A 15213-nucleotide genomic window follows, 5' to 3' on the forward strand; every position below is an offset into this window, starting at 1 on the left:
ACCAAATATGATCCTCTGAACATCACCAGGAGCACAGAATCAGGAGTAAGCCTTGATGACCACAGTGTGAGACTGGAAAAAGTAAAAACAAAACCAAATAGAACACCAGGGGGACAAGCAAAGAGCTCAAAGAGCTGAGCACATGCTTTGCATGTAGGAGGCATGAGTTGAATCCCTGGCAACTGGATATCCCCCTCTTGAGCATGGCTGGCAGCAGCCTCTGAGCTTTCCTTGGATGCACACCCTCCCTCTACCCACCTTTAAAGCATAACAAGTCACAGTGATCAAGGAAATTCATTTAGATTCAGGAAGCAGTTGGCCATGTAATTTCTTCAGTATAACACATGTCTTCAGGACTAATCTTATTTGCATGAATAGTCATTCTTTGATAATTTTTTCAGAACACGAGGCAAACACAACATTATTAGTGTTCAAAGTGTGCCATTCCAGATATGCATTCTTTCCATTCCTGTTTATTTTGAATAATTCTTCTTTACTAACATATGAATCTTTGTTATTTTGCTTGGTTTTTGGGGCACTCCTGCAGTGCTTGGAGTCTACTCTTGGCTCTCTCCTGAGAGGCTTCTATGCCATTCTTTGGGGACCATGCAGTGCCTGGGACCCAAATTGGGCCTCCTGTGTGCTAAGCATGGGCTCAGTCCATTGAGCAATCTCTCATTCTTGAATATTTTTTGGTTTTGTTTTCCAGCTTTCCTATAATATATCTATAATAAAATTTGATGTAGTACTTGTGAAGTCCTTCTGGGAACTCATCTCTAGTGGCAATACGCAAGAGAAAAAAGAAATATGATAGTAATCAAACTGTCTGCCCTGAAAAAGTATCAGAACATTGTATATAACGAATTTTGTGGCAAACACATTTGAGTATATTTTTAATAAAGTCGGTGGATTTTGTGAAGGAATATTTAATCATAGCAAAATATTTTATAGACTAACTTGTATTTTTAGGAACCTTCAATTTTACATTTTAGACTTCTTATGACTTAAACTCCCATATTAGTTACCAGTATGGTTTTATGTATGCGACCATTAAGTGATAGCACTGGGAAAAGTCTTTTTTTTGATTTATGAATTTTTCATTAATACCTAGTGAAAAACTTGGGTTTGATTAGCTTTGACTCTTTGTTTTTAATTTTTGTATTTTTGTAATCTATCATATGAGATAAATTTGGCTATAGTTCTGTGTTTTTAACAATATCAGAGGATATCTTAATATTGAGTTAAAAAGCTTAATAGTGGGCTAGGAAAGTATTTTATAGTGGCAGAGCACAGGTCTGGTAATATAAAATCCTTGGTTTCATTTTGGATATTTCATGTCACATATCCCCATCCCAAACACCTCTTGAGTAGTACTGATGCCCCCGAGCAATGCTCAGAATGACAATAAAATGCAAACAAAAATTATATTTCCCCAAAGAAGAATTTAATAGTATATGGATTTTATCTAATTGTATATTAACTCAAATCCTCCAAGGCATTGGTAAAATTATCATGTACATTGGATTGTCAGTTTTTATAAATAAACGTGTTGAGTTTTTATTTGTTTTTCTATTTCTGTAAACGGTAGAAGTAATTTTGGAGAGAACAATTGCCAAACCAAAGGAAGACAGTTTTTCTTACTGAGGGCCACATCCACTGGTGCTCAGGGCTTACTCTACTTCTGGATCTTTGCTTAGGGATACTCGGGATGTCGATTGGGGGCCTATATATGGTGCTGGGACTCCAACCCATATCAGGTGAATTCGTGGTAGCATTATACACCTGTACCATCTCTCCAGTATAGGAAGACAATTGTTAGCTAGAATGAAGTCATCAGATCTATACGACTCTGCAAATTAATGTTAGTTTGCTAAAGATATGGAGATAAGGACTTCCTGTTATTTCCATATCCACTCCCAGCTCTACTTAGCCCATCTGTTCAAATGTTTCCATGCTTGATGCTCCACTATGGTTCTTGTCACTGGGCACAGCTACACCTCAGTTTAAATGTTTCAGTTTGTCCTTGTTGTTAAAAGCATTACTGGTGAGGGAGTAATATTTTCATATTTTTGTGATCTCAAGAACTTAGAAATGAAGCAAATGTTCCATAGCCATGTCCAGACAGGAACATTGCTAAACAGTTTCAGGACATAGCCAGTCATAAATGGCCCTAGTAGACAGAACAGAAGTCCACATCAGTATTACTGATTGAATGTTTGATTCAAAGAATGTGGTTAGCATTGCTGTGCATTTTCAGATGGCTCCAATTTGTTGGCATTCTTAATAGTCTTTCAAGATTCTTTGTCTTTCTATAACATTCATTATAATGTCTTCTCTTTCAGTCCAAATTTTGTTTCAGTTGGTTTCTGTCCTTGAACCTTTTGTTTTTTTTTTTTTTTTTGCATTGGCAGTTTCCTTGATCATTGAAATTGGTTTTCTAAGATGCAAGCTTTGTCTCTGAATTCTGTGTGAGACTAACATGCCTAGGGGGCAGTCAGGGAGGTAGCTCATGAATCAGGGCGATAGGCCTTGCAGTGGGAGGCCCAGACAGCAGGTACAGCATGGCTCTCAGCACTGCCAGATGTAATCCCAGAGGTCTCTGAGTATTACCTGGGTAAACCTGATATAGTCCACAGCACCACAGGGCCACAGAGGTATTCTATCACCTGGCTTCCTTATTGAACCATCTGGCCTGACTGAGTATTGCCAGGAGTGGGCCCTGAGCTCCCTGAAAACTACTTGGGAGACCTAAAAAATATAAATGAAAAAACAGTGCAGGTGGACTAATGGCACACATATACTAATTGTATGAAATATAAATTTTACCTAAAATCTATATTTAAATACTGTATCACTGTATCACTGTCATCCCATTGTTCATCAATTTACTTGAGTAAGCACCAGTAACGTCTCCATTTGTCCCAGCCCCGAGATTTTAGCAGCCTCTCCTTACTTGTCTTTCCCAATGCTACCATTTTGGAGGCTCTTTCAGGGTCAGAGAAATGAGACCCGTTCTTGTTACTGTTTTTGACATATCGAATATGCCGCGGGTAGCTTGCCAGGCTCTGCCGTGCGTTCATTTAAATACACCCAATATATATTTGGCTCACATAATTGTACAATTATTCTTTAAGCAGTAGAAGAAATCTAATTTTTATTTTAATACTATGTGTAATGGGCTGGAGCGATAGCACAGCGGATAGGGCATTTGTCTTGCAAGCGTCCAACCCTGGCTTGATTCCGCTACCCTTCTCAGAGAACCCAGCAAGCTACTGAGAGTATCCCTACCACATGGCAAAGCCTGGTGAGCTACATGTGATGTATTCAGTATGCCAAAACCGGTAACAACAAGTCTCACAATGGAGATGTTACTGGTGCCCGCTCAAGCAAAGCAGTGAACAATGGGAGGACAGTGCTCTAGTGCTACCATGTGTAATAATATTTACTCTGTACATTCATAAATAATCTCAGCATCTTCCCACTTTTATAATATGGGAATATCATTCTTAAATCATATTTTGAAAATTTTTATTTACAATTATATTTTGCATTTCTACTTCAGTAAACAATATTGCATTGAAAATTGTTAAATCTGATATAGAAGAGAGAGTATAAGAGTAAGATGCTTTCTTTGCATGCATCTGACCCTGGTTTAATCCTGGTACCACATACAGTCCTTTTAGTACTGTCAGTTTTACTTCTGAGCACACAGAATTGTATATCATTGGAGACAGCCCATTTTATAGTCTATATACCTAATTGCATAGTCTACATCACGTTTTACCTTTCATAATATTCATCTATCTTTCTGTCTTCAGACATATGTTAAATCTCATTGATATGTAAATATTAAATTCAAAATATATGTGTATGTGTATGCATGTGTGTGCATTTGAAGTATTTGATGCTATTGTAAAAGGCGGCTATGAGTAAGGACAAGTCAGATTCATTTATTCTGAATTTCCTCTTTAAACCTAAATATAAAGGATATATTTTGTTACTTTGGTTATTTATAAATAAACTTAGATCTCTACTATAACATTAATATATATATTTTATAGAAAGAGTTTCAACAGGCTTAATTCTCTATTATTCTCGGTATAGCAGGTAGAGTGTTTGTTTGCCTTGCATGTGGCTGACCCAGTTTTGATTCTTCCATCCCTCTCGGAGAGCTGGCTCACCCAGTTTTGATTCTTCCATCCCTCTCGGAGAGCCCGGCAAGCTACCAAGAGTATCTCACTTGCACAGCAAAGCCTGGCAAGCTCCCCGTGATGTATTCGATATGCCAAACATAGTAACAACAAGTCTCACAATTTGTTGTGATATGTAACTGGTGCCCACTGGAGCAAATTAATGAGGAACAGGAGGACGGTGCTGACAGTGCTGCTGCCCATTCATCCCAGACCTAGATAGCAATTGTTTCCTCTCGTTAGTTTCATTAAGATAATGCATTTTGAGTATCTAACATATCCCTGATAATATGAGAGCAGTGCTTTAATAAACAATATGTTGTCTAGTACTATTAAGATGAAGTGTGAATGTTAGTGTCCCCAATTTTTACTGATGAGGACATTCAGCTGAAGCAGGGAAGGTGAAGGGGTAGAAATATAGCTCCACTGATCAGAGAGTTATTGCCACATGTAAGGCACTTGGCTTATATGTGGCTGACTTGGATGGCACTCTAGATGGTCCTTGTCAGAAGTGATCCCTGGGTTTGGAGTCAGGAATAAACCCTAAACACCTCCTGGTGTGACCAAAACACAACAGCATCAACAGCAACAACAACAAGGTAGCTCCAGTCACAGCTTCCCTACTTATTGTGATTCATTTCCTCCATCTTTTTATTCTGATACCAATCGATCATTGCGTTATTTTATCAATTTTATAAAAATTACATTTGGTTTACAAAAACACAATCATATGTTTGTAATAATCAACTTTTGGAAAACAGTTAAAATTTCACATGCCAACTCTTAAGGCCGGCAGTTAGCATTTTTATACCTAGAACAATAAAAGATGCTTATGTTGATGTGGAAAAATTATGAAGGCTATTTTCTTTTTCATTTGGATTATACAGTCTTTGTTGTATGGTGTATGAACGATGTGAATTCTTCCCTACATTTCCTGCTATACTTCCATCTCAAGGCTCTGCAAGTCCTAGATCATATAAGGAATCTCTCCTCCCAACTTACTGTGCAAAAAAATATAAGAAGAAATTGTTAAAGAATAAGAAGTAATTAAATGCAGGGCTGGAGAGATAGTACAGTGGTTAAGGGAGCTTTCCTGGTACTCAGCCAACCCAAGTTTGATCCCTGACATCCCATATGGTACTCAAAGAACCACGGAGTAATTTATATTTTTATTTTTCGGTTTTCTGGGGTCCACATCTGAGATTCTCAGTGTTTATTCCTGGCTCAATGCATAGGGATTACTCATTCAAGTGCTCAGGGAATCATTTGGACTGCCACACATAGAACCAAATGGGCCATGTGCAAGCAGTGCAACACAAGCACCCTATATGCTGTACCATTGCTCTGACCCTACCAGGACTAATTTCTGAATGCAAAGCCAGAAGTACCCTCTGAGCATTGCTGGGTATCCCATAAGCAAACACAAAACAAAAAAAGCATACTTTAACATTGGAATAGAACTCCATTTGTCAAGTCATGTTTGAACTACCGTCATAACTTACATAAAGATAGTAATTCAGCAACAAATAACCAAAATATTCCATGACAATCCATTGGTTCTTTGGATTCTCATAGAATATCTGTATAGAATTTATGGCAGAGTAATATTGTTTTGATTGGATGCTTGGGAGCTACTCCCAGCTCAGTTCTCTCAGTTACTCTGGTGGTGCCTGAAGGACCAGGTGATGTTGGGGGTTGAACCAGACTTCCTGCCTACAAAGCCTTTGCTCTGACCCAGTATAGTACCTCTTCACATTTTTATTATTATTTGTAAATTGTATATATTTAATATTGACAGTGATTTTTTGAAAAGTTCATGATATATATGTATATATATAAAGGTTCAATTTAAATTTTTTACTTTCAAGATAGACTAAAGAAAATATGATTTTTCTTCAACTATTTTTGTCCAAAACATTTAACTAATTTGATTATGAGGCTTGTGTTGTATAAAAATATTGTACACATACTAGAAGAAAACATGCCTTCTCTATATCCTGTGTAAAGAAAGGCTTATCTAATTTTGACTAAAAATAGAAAAATGTTTAATTTTCAGTAGTATGGAACACTATGCAAGTAAGAGAAAAGACAGTGCATAAATTAATAATAATATTTATATTATATGCCACAAAGAGCTAAGAATATCATTAATATATAAATAATACTGAAAGACTGAAAAGAAAAACATAACAACTCATAAGAAAAAATTGAAGCAGATATGGTCCCCTGATCCAACCTAAAGGAAAGAGAAAAATGACCCTTGAGGACAGGAAAAATCCAACCTCCTGGATAGATATCAATAAGAAAATATTGAAATTTGATTTCTCAGCTATCATGTCAGTGGAGAGTGAGATGATATGATAACACATTCCTTTGGTTAAGAGGTATGATGATATAGGTGATTTTAACATTGCTAGTGGGAATTCAATACTTTTGAATGGGAATTTACCATACTAAAGTAAAATTATCTGTCCGATTGCCTTTGATCAACATCTTTGCTTTGCATAATAATTCCGATAGACAATCATTCACTACTTTGGAGATACCTAAATAGTATTATGCATTCAAATTTCATTATAATTTTGCAATTGAATCTCATTGCTGACCCATATAGTAATGGTTCAATAAGTTATGATATATCCCACTGTAAAGTACTAAACAGCTGTGCTAAAATAAAGAAACAAAGTTTCCTAAGGTCAGAAATTAGAGAAACACTAAAATATGTGTCTATGGTCCATGGTTGGAAGCCTACCTCAAGTGCTAGGAGAGAAGTCAGTTGGGATAGAGGACTTCTATGACAATGATAGTTGGAAATGATCGCTCTGGATACAAACTGTGTGCTGAAAATAAACAGAGGACCAAAGATGATTAACCTCTCAGGATCTGTGTTGCAAACCATAATGCCCGGAAGTATGGGGGGACAAAGGGGGAAGAAAGAGAGAGAGAGACAGAGAAAGAGAGAGAGATAGAAGGGTTCAAAGGACTAGAACTCATACTTGAGAGCCCAAGTTCCTTAGTTTTCTTCCCTGTTATATCGTGAGACTGAATGGTCTGAACTCAGTTTTATGTGAAGAGAAAATGAAATGGTACATAGTTTACACCAGTATTTCTCATGTGGGGCTCACTTGACCTTCTTTTGGTCTTCAAAATATTCCCAAGGCCCAGGTAAAAATATATATTAATGGAGGACCTTGGCATGAGACTAGAGGGCCAAGAAGTAGCACTTAGGGGCCCACAGGAAGGAATCAAGGTTTGAAGGGGCCACAAATAAAAGAAATGTTGAAAAACCATGTTATATAGTACAAAGACAGAGTATATTTTACTAAACCTATTTTACATAAATGCATAAATTCTGTTGGTATATAATCTCTAGTCTGCTTAAATAAAAAGCATGAGACTGATTAATAACACTCTACTACCCTCAGCAGTTCTTCAGAATTTTCTGTGTCATTATTGAAGCAGAGTTTAAATCTGATAGAATTTCATTTTGTTTCCTTTGTACTTTCCTGCATATTTTTCACTCCCAGAAAAATCTCTGACCAGTCCTTACCAACAGACCAAGAATGATATTTATTGAGGAGCTAGTCTTTCTGTATAGTTGCTGAAAAATTGAGCAAGGAATTGCCTATTGAAATGCCATCAAAATGAAATATATATAGTGTCGTAATAGTCATCACTTAGTAATCAAAATGGAAGTCCACTATGTGAATTTATGTTGTCGAAATCAATTGTGTAAATAGAATACATTTTAATATTGTAAAGCTGAAGTAGGCAGGATTTTTTAGCATTTGCTGTTGCAATTTAAATCAATAAAATATGTTGTGCAGTGGAATCAGTTATTTCTCTTACAGATAATAGTACCCTTTTTTGGGGGGGTGGAGGGGCTGGCAGTTTTTGTTTCCTGTCTTACTATTTATTTTATCCTCCCTCACTTTGCTGTCATATTGTCTTAGAGGTCTAATACTTGGTTCTTGCACACTGGACATCACACCATCACACTCATTGGCAGTAGGGTTACTGTTAACCACAGAGATAGCACTAGGTTCTGTGGGAACAGTGCAGGGGATCAAATACTTCATGGCTGCAAGGTGGGTGCTCCACCACTGAATATGCCCCAAGCCTTTAAAAAATATTTCATGTTGATTGCTCTTTATATATTGACTGCCAAGTTTAGTGATAAGCTAAATCATGGATTCATTCTTAATGAATGGAGAAAGTCCATTTATAAACTAATACAGTTTTGTTTCCCTCACAAGATCTGGACTGTCACCTTTGCTGTGATTCTGTTATTGGAAATTTCTCTGCCTTCCTGCTTCAGGGTTTGGCAATATCAAACACATTAAAAAATGTTTAAGGACTAAACAGTTATCATGAATATAATTGTGATTATTTAATTTTTATGATTTTTGATTGAAATTCTATGGTTTACAATATGTTAATGATTTCCAATGCACATAATTCCAATATCACACCCATCATATGGTGATTATTTTATTTTATTTTATTTTGTGGTGATTATTTTAAAACAGTGCAGTTGACAAGGCTTATAACTAGCTGCGAGTTTATATTCACTTAGTCATAAGACAAAAGTTAAGTAAAACTATAGCATTCCTCATGACTACTCTATACCTTAACATTCTCTTGAATGCTTACTGTTCTGGACATGCACGCTGACATTTTATGAGTCCTTCATTTTTTTTCCTTTCCTTTTGAAAAATAAGATGAAGTTCTATAATTTTAATAAATAATTTACTACTTTGTGGTCTTTTCTCATTTGAAAGTATAAGCTTTCTCATGGCTTTTCCTCAACGAATTTTATATAAGAATTTTACTAACACCACTAATAGAAACAATTGGGATAAGAATTAGTTTGCCATGTCACAAGCTTTTGTTTTGGGTTTTTTTGGGGAGTCATACCTGTTGGGGTTCAGGAGCAATTCTAAGCCTGTGGCTCTGAAGTCTCTCCTGGCAGTATTTAGGATTATACAGGTGCAGTGTCAGAGATGGAACTGGGGCCACATCTTGCATGCTGAGGTCACATGCGCTCCAGCTTGGTGGTATTATGGGGGCACACCCAGTGGTGCTCAGGGCTTACTTCTGGTGTTGTGCTTCAGGATCACTCCTGGTGAGGTTCCAGGGAGCATATGGCGTGCTGGGGATCAGACGTTGTTCAGCCATGTACAAGGCAAGCCACTTACCTGCTGTACTATCTTCAGCTCTCACAAGTTTTTTTTTTTTTAATCTTACTTGGTAGAGTTAATATCTGTCATTTGTAGGCATTCGGCATGTATTCACTGAACAAAGAAATGCCTGACTTGCTTTGACAGATAATAGGAGCCATTTGTAATTAACATATTGATCATTTGAAAACAAATGATACCTAGCTGAGTTGTTTTGAAGCAGCTGGTTCTTGTTGAATTACTATTTATACGATTGATTTTGCTATGAAATCTATTTTGAAACTGATAATATGGAAACATTAAATGTGATATAGTTGTAATTTATGGAGTAAAATTCTGTATTAGTGTGGATAAATTAATGGGAATTCAGATATTTTAAAATATTCTATTTCTACATTATTATTGGAAATATTTCTTTTTCCGCATTATACATTATTATTATTTTTCTATGTCTTTAAAAACAAGATTTTATTAAAGCCTTATCAGACAGTGATACCAATGAAAATAAAGCTTTAGAAAGGAATTGTAAAATAATACTTTAGGAATTGTAAAATAATACTTTAAATAGTATTAACTATTAATTTAATAGTTAATTTAATTTAATTTAAATAATAGTTAAATTTCTTTGTACTGTACTTTCTGTTTTCTTTCTCAGTTCCAGTCATTTGTTAAGATACATGCTGTGATAATTCACTCCTAAAGAATAGAGTCTTAACAGACACTTAAGTTAACTCATAGTCTAGAGGGCTAAACAACTGCATGTAATTAAATCTCATTTGATTGTATTCATATTTATGAAGATATATGTTTCAACTTATGAATGTTTATCATTAAAGAATATATTTATGTGAGCCACTTTTATGACCTAAGTTTTATGAGCACTCTATAACAGATGAATAGTACTCATTGAAAATTATACTTATTGAGACGAAAACTTTGTGTAAAACTCTAATTTAAGATCGATTACCTGTTAAAAACCATATCTCATATCTTCCTGAATACCCATGTATTTTATATATGATTGCAAAATAGGAATTCCCTTACATTTTCATTATGTTTAGATTTTATCAGTTAAACCAAACATCATTGATGTTTTGGTAAATAAAAGAAAAGAGCTTCACTGTGTGATGGCAGCATCCCAGGAGAGGAGTCACGTAGTGCTGTTGAGGAGTTATTGATAACGCCAAGCTGTCCCTGTTGTGTTAGTCAGGATAATTGTGCTAAGAAATTCTAAATGCCAGTGACTTAAAACAATCGAGATTTATTTTCATTGGTATCACTGTCTGGTGCAGGTCAGGCTGCTCTCTTTAGTAAGGTAAGAAATATAGCGATTGTCCTTTTACCTGTATGGATAGCAATAGAATGAGAAATGCACATTCATGCATTTAACTACCTAGCTCCCTAGGTGCTAAACTTTTGCACAGGTGAGAACTAAGCACTGCTTTTCCAATCCCATGACTGAGAAATACATCTTTTATATGCTGTGGTTGATAGTTAGCATTGTCTCTTCTACAACAACAAATAATTCAATAAGACCTGTGTGGAAGTAGAAAAATGTGCACAATGTAGTGCTCTGAACTATCTCTTCAAAATATACATATGGATGCCAGGGAGATAGCTCAAGTGTTAAAACACATGCCTACCATGTGCAAGGCCCTGAGTTCAATTTCCGGTGCCTCATGCCCCATCACTGCTGGGAGTATTTCTACTGCATATTCCAGAGACCTAGGACAGCAGTGCAGGGGAACCACGGCCAGCACTTGGTGCCCAGTCTCAGCACTGAATGTCCAGCTGCATGTCTGGGAGTGATCCGGACTTGCTGATTGTGTCTGTGCATGTTCCCAAATGCAAAAGAAGAAGAAAGATGCAAGATACATTTCTAGTATGCCTGACAGTAGCTTTTATTCATTAAAAGAAAAAAAATCTGCTGGTCAGACTTATGATTCTCAGAAAAGTTTGTAATATCCAGTAGGATGCACTGTAGCACTGTCCTCCTGTTGTTCATCGATTTGCTCAAGTGAGCACCAGTAATGTCTCCATTGTGAGACTTGTTGTTACTGTGTGTGGCATATCGAATACACCACAGGGAGTTTGCCAGGCTCTGCCGTGCGAGCAGAATACTCTTGGTAGCTTGCCAGGCTCTTGAGAGGGATGGAGGAATCAAACCCCAGTCAGCCTGTGCAAGGCAAATGCTCTACCTGATGTGCTATCGTTCTACCCTGTTTAATGAGAATCAGAAGTATTCAGACAATGGATAATAAAGTGTACAGTGGGTTTATAAAATAGCAGCAAAGTATGACTTATAATCTGAAATCAAGCATGAATGATATCTCTTTTAAGAAGAATGTACTCCTACTCAAGAATATATGTAAGGTAGAGTGTAATGATCAAAGAAATCAAGGACCTCTGCTAAGATAGTGGCAGAGTTTGGGACGCATTTTATAAAATCTTAGATGATTAAAGTTGTATGGATTTTTAGAAATTGGATATTTTGCTCTTTCATTTTGAAGATTAGGAAATTGTATTGAAATCATGGTGAATTACATGTAAATTTATTTAAAGCTTTAAATTCTGAATTCATAAAGTATAAATTGTTTCTTTTATTATGTCTTCATATTTTTGTTTTCAGTGTTCATTATGTATTGCTTCAATAATGTTGCTTAATCTTCTCCTATTACCCCTCTCCTCAGTTTATTAACACTGTGAAGCAAACATTTATTTTCTTCATGGGTCAGCTCCACCTCAGTTGGATGTGACTGGTCAATGTGCTATTGTCTCATTGAGGTTTTTCCATCCAGTTTCCCTCTTAAGTGTCCCTCAGACTCATCCTGTTTCTCACAGGGGGGCAGGAAGGCCAGTGGGAGCCAATTTAAAGCCTCTGCATTAATATACTTTCATTCTCTTGGGCATAGCATGTCATTTGGAAAACTCTAAGTTACTGACAAAGGGTTGATAAGAGAAAATTTACTGAAAACGATCTAGTCTCTAATGTTCTCCACCAGGCCAAGATTTTCATGTGGTTAGGGTAAAGGCTAATCTGCTGTAACAAAATGATTACTATGGTTCAGACAAGATATTGAAGTTTATTTTTCAAGAACAAGTTCAAAGGAGGTCACTGCCTGTTCCAGAACAAGTGAGAACTTCTGCCCCAGAATTCCAGTTAGATCTGTCTTGTTACTGTCATACCATAGGGTATATCTTTTTCATATTCACAGCGCAACAGTGTATTCTGAGCCAAAGAGGGAAAGAGCAAAATTGTTACTCAAGTAATTTCTACACAAGCAATGCCAGATCTTGCCATCAGTAAACTGGTTAGGTAGTGTCTCTTTTTGTTGCCTGTAAAAGGAACCATGTAGATTAGGTACTGGGTGACAACTAGCTGTCTATGTTTTGGGGATAGTTTGAGCTGATTATATCTTTTAAGGGGGTGTGTACCTGTGGATCAGAAAGGTAAGGCTCTCTTTCTCTCTTTGAACAAGTATGTACATGACAATCCTTCCACAGCAAATAAACTAGAAACAATTTTGTATGTTTGTTTCTGGGCTATGCCCAGCAGTGCTCAAAGCTTACTCCTGGCTGTACTTTCAGGGATCATTTCTGGTGGTGCTTAAGGGACAATATGGGGTGCCGAGTATCAAACCCAGGTTGGTTGCATGCAAGGCATTTCCCTGCCCCCTGTACTACCTCTCCAGCCTCTAAATTAGAAACATTTTATAAAAACTTCTATTTATTTTACCTCTATAGCTCTTGATATATTTGCTTTTATGATTGCCTAGATTAAAAGATTATCTATTTGCTGTTATAATAGAAATGCCATGTGTTTCAAATCTCCCTTATGAGACATTATATTTTCTAAATAATTGAATCCAAGTACATACTAAATGGGAGACCCTGATCCAATAAAAAAAAGTTTGATTGAGATTACTTAATAATTTATTGCATGTTTGTAAACATGCATCATGCCTTCATCTTTCATCTGTCTAATGTGTGCCATATCATCTGGGTTGTGACCTGTGTTATTGGAAATATGCCGTGTATATTTTCCCTCTCTGCAGAGCTTAGAAACTCCATTTCAGAACTATTATTGAAGATCTAATTGATGTCAGCCAGGAAACTGTAATTTCCTGTCCCTTGGCCTTGAATTACTACATTGAGTTTCCAGGCAATAAACAAATTTAGCTAAAAGATGCAAGCTTTTTTTCTTCCTACTTATCATTAGTACCTAAGAATATGAATGTTTTATACTGTTTCATCTCCATTACACATACAGTTATTGGCTCAGGATGATATTCAAACCTTCTTGTGTCCTTTTATCTTGAACTAATCAAGTTCAAACTTCCTGCTGCAAACCTGTGCAGGTTCTTGTAAATGTGAACTGCAGGGCCACTTTATTTGATAAAGGCAAATAACTTTCCATTTCCAGTCCACAGAAATGAAGCAGAGAAGCCATGTAACAAGGAGTATAATGTCCGCCTGCTGTTTTTATTTCTCCTGAATATCAAATGGGAAAGATAGAATTTTCAAAGAACTTTGTTCCTGAGACACCAAACAATGCAGTTTTAAAAAATTCATATGCCTATTTATGTCTATATTTATGTACACACATCACTGTCACTGTCCTCTCATTGTTCATCGATTTGCTTGAGCAGGCCCAGTAACATTGTGAGACTTGTCACTGTGTTTGGCATATTGAATACGTCACGGGTAGCTTGCCAAAACTCTTGGTAGCTTGCTGAGCTCTCTGAGAGGGTGGAGGAATAGAACTCGGGTCGGCCGTGTTGGCTGCATGTAAGGCAAATGCCCTACCTGCTGTGCTATCGCTCCATGGCTGCTAGTATTTTTATATGTATTTTCTGTATTTTCTACAGAATCAGATGTTTCACTTAAATGATTACTTTCAGTGTTGTGTCATAAACTGGCAGTTCAAAGTTTGCTCTAAATAGTTCTTGTGTTCTACAAGAGCTAAGTATGGTGTTGTGTGGGAAATATATCAAGACCTATGCAGTGTTGGAGAAGGGTTAACGTGTCGAGACAACGGTTTGGAGAGAAAGTAAAGAAAGTGAGGACTTCAGAGAAGAGTGAATTTGAGGAGTCTTTGTAGTTCTTATTATTTTCTTGTTTGGGGGCCACACCTGAAAGTGCTCAGAGCTTAATCCCGGCTCTTTACTCAGGGATCACTCCTGGCCAGCTGCTGGCCAGCGACCATATGAGATGCCGAAATTAAATCCAGGTTGGCCATATGCAAGTCAAGCACCCTAGCCGCTCTTCTATTGCTCTAGTCCCTGAAGACTCTTTTCAAAGTATTATTAGGTGTTTGCTAGAGAGTTAATATGACTAATTGAAAATTACCTTGATGTGACAGAATAATCATTCCAAATATTTTATTATCCATAATTTAGTCTTTTGGACAGGTACCTTAGAACCTTATTATAAATTGTCTTCATTTCCCAAAAGTAAGCAAAGTCGTACTGTTGTGTTTAAAGTGAACTGAAATTGGGGCTGGAGCGATAGCACAGTGGGTAGGGTGTTTGCCATTCACACGCAGCCAATCCAGGTTTGATTCCCGGCATCCCATATGGTCCCCCTGAGCACTGCCAGGATAATTCCTGAGTGCGACGAGCCAGGAGTAACCCCTGAGAATTGCTGGGTATGACCCAAAAAAGAAAAAAAATAAAGTGAACTGAAATTGAATCAAAATAACTTTTTAATCTGTTTACTATTTTATTTGTCCACATGAAATTTCCTTTTGTCATTGTTTTAAATCATTTATATTCAAATATTTTGTTATTTAACAAGGTTTAAAAGAGTATTTTGATAATTCTAAATTGTAGTTGAATTTAACT

This window comes from Sorex fumeus, unplaced genomic scaffold, assembly GCF_029834395.1.
Source record: "Sorex fumeus unplaced genomic scaffold, SorFum_2.1 ptg000003l, whole genome shotgun sequence".
Taxonomy (NCBI): Eukaryota; Metazoa; Chordata; class Mammalia; order Eulipotyphla; family Soricidae; genus Sorex; species Sorex fumeus.